Here is a 5,714-nt window from a genome sequence, read left to right as displayed (position 1 = left end):
TCTCTTTTTTCTGTTTGGTTTTGTTTGTTTATCCTGATTTGTTACTTTAGTTACAATGCAGCTTTACTCCCTCATTTCAGGATTAGATGGTTTTAGGGTCTGTTCACACTGCTCGTGCCAAATGCTACGCCAGAAAGAAAGCGTTTGGTTTAGTTGCACATTGCAACCTTCTCCAGACTACATCCAATGAAATGGCTCCTTTCTCCCATGTGAAATGGTCCTCTTCCATTATAGAAATGAATGGTAAATGTATTGTCATTTTGGAGTCACTTTTATTGTAAATAATATCTACATGAATGTAGATGCTACCATGAATACAGATAACACTGAATAAATCATGAATAATGATGAGTGAGAAAGTTAGATACACAAATATACCCCTCCCCCAAAAATAATGCTACCCTCCCCTGTTATTGTAATGCAGAGAGGTTAGCATGTCTTGTTGGTATGATATTTGTGCATGTAACTTTCTCACTCATTATTCACAATTCATTCAGGATTATCCATAATCATAAAAGCATCCACATTCATGTACAAGTGTTTAAAAACCTACTCTTATTTACAATAAAAGTGACTCCAAAATGACACAATACACTTTTTACCATATAATTTCTATTGGGCACAAAATAATCTGAAACACAACCAAAACAAACAGCAAATACATCCAAAAAGGTGTTGAGTCTCAAGTTTGATGTCATTGCGTACTATGAATATGGGACCAAATACTCAACATCGTATTACTTTAATACCACAGGAGGTTGGGGTACCATATATTGGGGAGGACAGGCTTGTGGTAATGGCTGGAGCGGAATAAGTGGAATGGTATCAAATAAATGAATCACATGGTTTGATGCCATTCCCTTTTCACCATTCCAGCCATTATTATGAGCCTCCTCCCCTGTTTAAAACACATATAAGTGAATTTGTCCCAATATTTTTGGTCCCCTAAAATGGGGGACCATGTACAGAAAGTGTAGTAATTTCTAAACGGTAAATGGATGAAAATACCCTCAAATTAAAGCTGACAGTCTGCACTTTAATCTCATAGTTCATGTATAATTCCAAATCCAAAGTGCTGGAGTATATAACTAAAACAACACATTGGTCACTGTCCCAATACTTTGCAACTCACTGTAGATCAAATAAGTTTGAGAATTAATGACATTAGTCATATTCCTCCTAAACACCCCATGTTGCATCAACCACATACTCAGGAGATCCACTGTTTTGTTCAACTAAAGTAACATTGAGGTTATACACTGAGTATACTAAACATTAGGAACACCTTCCTAATATTGAATTGACCCTCTTTCCCCCTGTTTTGCCCTCAGAACAGCCTCAATTTGTCTCTACTCTACAAGGTGTCAAAAGTGTTCCACAGGGATGCTGGCCCATGTTGACTCCAATGCTTCCCACAGTTGTGTCAAGTTGGCTGGATGTCCTTGTGTGGTGAGCCATTCTTAATACACACAGAAAACTGTTGAACATGAAAAACCCAGCAGCGTTGCAGTGCTTGAAACAACCTGGTGCGCCTGGCACCTACTACCATACCCTGTTCAAAGGCACTTAAATATTTTGTGTCACTAGAGGGAGCCAAAAGCATGCCACACCTGCGAGAGCAATCGGTGCAGTTCAGTAACATCAATTCACACTGTTTACACAAATATGATTTTCTTTCTATATCTGATGTTTTTTTTCTGACTGTCCACTCAGTTTTAAATGTGACCCATATCAGATTTGCGCATTAAAACTGATGTAGCCTCTGAAGTAGCACATAGATGCCATGCTCATTTCCTGTCACTGTTCCTTTAAATGTGTGGTTGTCATGGTAACAATAGGCCATGTAAAAAATATATATATCTGCTCTGAGCGTCTGAACTGAGGTCGCATATGGAGTATCGGGTTTGTATCAGAAATTAGATCCACATATGGAGGTTGTATATATTGGAAGTCAAAAGATAAGGTTTTTTGCTGTTTACACATTGGAGAAAAGATCAGATAGGTATTAGATATGAAAACAATTGACAATAGACCTGCATTTTTTTCCTGCACTTCCTGGGTATCATGACGACCCAATAAATGAGCTCTATCTTTCCATTCAAGCCTCAGTTTTGGTCCACTTTTCTGACAATGTAAGTTCAAGATTTTTATATCACATTAGCTTGGATTTCGTCATACACGCAATTTGTGATCAAATCTGTGTGAACAAATGTTTTATAAATGAGGCCCCAGATGATCACATCTGCTCTTACAACAGTCATGGGAATCAACATTAAAACCATGATCAATCTTTTGTGCACATTGTGCACTCACTTGTCTGACAGAAGAAGTTGCAACATTGTGACTGCTGGACAACAGAAAGTAGAGACTGAAGGATCAGGGAAATGGAGAGAGTGATGACATCAAGATGACTTCAGTGCCTGCTCAGCAGACTTGTGTTTCACACGGACCCAACTGCTACTCTCTCTGTGTGTGTGTGTGCGCGCGCGTGTGTGTGTGTGTGTGTGTGTGTGTGTGTGTGTGTGTGTGTGTGTGTGTGTGTGTGTGTGTGTGTGTGTGTGTGTGTGTGTGTGTGTGTGTGTGTGTGTGTGTGTCACAGAAGGTTGGTGGTACCTTAATTGAGGAGGATGGGCTTGTGGTAATGGCTGGAGCGGAATAAGTGGAATGGTATCAATAGGTGGAATGGTATCAAATACATCAAGGCTCTGTCGCAGCGTCGTCCGGGTTAAGGCAGGGTTAGGCCAGCAGGAATGTTCTTGTCCCATCTCGCACTAGCAACCCCTGTGGCTGGCCAGGCACGCTGACACAGTAGCCAGGTGTACAGTGTTTCCTCCAACACATTGGTGCGGCTGGCTTCCAGGTTAAGTGGGTCAAGAAGCAGTGCGTGTGTCAAGAAGCAGTGCGGCTTGGTTGGGTTGTGTTTCGGAGGACGCATGGCTCTCGACCTTCGCCTCTCCTGAGTCCGTACAAGAGTTGCAGCGATGGGACAAGACTGTAACTACCAATTGGGGAGAAAAAGGGGTCAAAGTATAAAGTGTTTGATGCCATTCCATTTGCTCCGTTCCGGACATTATTTTTGAGCCGTCCTCCCCTCAGCAGCCTCCTGTGGGATGCGTGCATGCGTGTTGAATACCCCTGATAATTGGCAGTACTTTAAACTACTATAATGTCACCTGCCTCTGTTTTTTAATGCACCTTTGAATGCTGTTCCATACAAATTTACATTGTCAGAAAACATCAGGGTGCGAATTACAGGGGGGAATGAGGCAGAGTGTTGTATAGGCTCACTTTTTAAAGTATTCCAAGTATGATTTTTTTTTTTGTTTAATTAAGAAGTAACTTGATGGTTTATTGTTATTGTATTTAGGTCCCCTAAATGCAACAAAAGTAACGATTTGGGGGAGCTCTAATTGAACCAATTGAACCATTATCTTATTTCTTTCAAATGTAATTGTGTACTGCTACAGTGATAGGATTGCAAAGCTACCGGTAGATTACCAAAGTTACTGGAATCTTCAGTAATTTTGGCAATTAACAGAAAATCTATGTCAGTCTATCATAACTTTGGTAATTTATACTTAAATAATTTTAAAAAATGTATTCATATATAGTATTAATTTATTATATCTGTGTCCATATTGTCCATGAGTTTTAGTAGATAGACCATATTGTTCAAGAGAAAATAAAAAAGTGCATTATCAACCATGGCATTATTTTCAATTAATTCTGCAGCTCTTCCAACTATTGAAGTTTTTCACAACTGCCACCAGTTTGACAACAAAACATTGACAACAAATACATACTGACAGTAAAATAAACATGTGATTGTTGTTTTTATATTTATATTTTTGTATTTGTATTTATTATGGATCCCCATCAAGGCAGCAGTTACTCTTCCTGGGGTCCAGCAAAAATACTTATTTTACACCATAATTTGCAAATTAATTAATTCAAAATTAATTATCTCTCATCTTTTTAAGTGGGAGAACTTGCACAATTGGTGGCTGACTAAATACTTTTTTGCCCCACTTTATAACCGGTGTCTGTCTTAAGCTTTCTCTAGTGAACCTGCAACATTGTATCTACTGGGTCCAGCCCAAATGGAGGATGCACAGTGCACTCTTTGGATGCTGGTTATTGGAGTGCGCAGGTTGCAGGTAGTAGGTAGCCTACTTTTTGAAGTTTGACAATCAGATGAAAACATCATGACTGGTTGTGTTCATGCCACATTAAAAGGTAATACATTCTTACAGTTAAAATACATGTCATTACTATTAGACTCATCTTTTTTTGTATGTCTCACACTTCTTCAGAGGGATGTAGGAGTGATCTTAGTAGAGCCTAGAGGTGGTACACAGCATCACTTACTCTTATGAAGTTACACAAAGGTAATTCCCCTGGGGCTCCCCCTGGGTGCACATTTTGTTTTTTGCCCTAGCACTACACAGTTGATTCACATAATCAAAGCTTGATGATGAGTTGGTTATTTGAATCAGCTGTGTAGTACTAGATCAAAAACCCAAATGTGGTCCTAGGGGGGGCCCCAGGACTGAGTTTGGGAAACCCAGCCTTTTTGTTGCCCCCAATTTGTGTGTGTGTGTGTGTGTGCGTGCGTGCGTGAGCAAGAACACAATCATGGTTTTCAGACTTGAGACTGAGACTGAGACTATGAGATTGAGACTCTATGAGACTGAGACTATGAGACTGAGACTCTATGAGACTGAGACTATGAGACTGAGACTGCGACTCTATAAGACTGAGACTATGAGACTGAGACTCTATGAGACTGAGACAATGAGACTGAGACTCTATGAGACTGAGAATCTATGAGACTGAGACTCTATGAGACTGAGACTCTATGAGACTGAAACTATGAGACTGAGACGCTATGAGACTGAGACTCTATGAGACTATGAGACTGAGACTCTATGAGACTGAGACTAAGAGACTGAGACTGTATGAGACTGAGACTATGAGACTGAGACTCTATGAGACTGAGACTATGAGACTGAGACTCTATGAGACTGAGGCTATGAGACTGAGACTCTCTGAGACTATGAGACTGAGACTCTATGAGACTGAGACTGTATGAGACTATGAGACTGACTCTATGAGACTGAGACTATGAGACTGAGACTCTATGAGACTGAGACTCTATGAGACTGAGACTATGAGACTTAGACTCTATGAGACTGAGACTCTATGAGACTGAGACTGTATGAGACTGAGACTCTATGAGACTGAGACTATGAGACTGAGACTGAGACTCTATGAGACTATGAGACTGAGACTGAGACTCTATGAGACTATGAGACTGAGACTCTATGAGACTGAGACTATGAGACTGAGACTGAGACTCTATGAGACTATGAGACTGAGACTGAGACTCTGAGACTATGAGACTGAGACTCTATGAGACTGAGACTATGAGACTGAGACTCTATGAGACTGAGACTGTATGAGACTGACACACACATGCTCTATGCTCTCACGCCCGTAAGCCTCACAAGACTCATCTGAAGGTAGGCCGGTAGCAGTTAAAAGCATTAATGGAGGTACACTACCGGTCAAAATATTTAGACACCTACTCATTCAAGGGTTTTTCTTTATTTGTACTATGTTCTACATTGTAGAATAATAGTGAAGACATCAAAACTATGAAATAACACATATGGAGTCATCTAGTAAGAAAAAGGGTTAAACAAATCAAAATA

This window comes from Oncorhynchus keta, chromosome 9 (genome assembly GCF_023373465.1).
Source record: "Oncorhynchus keta strain PuntledgeMale-10-30-2019 chromosome 9, Oket_V2, whole genome shotgun sequence".
Lineage (NCBI taxonomy): Eukaryota > Metazoa > Chordata > Actinopteri > Salmoniformes > Salmonidae > Oncorhynchus > Oncorhynchus keta.
The sequence above is the reverse complement of the archived record's forward strand: the minus strand, read 5'-3'. Positions refer to the sequence as shown.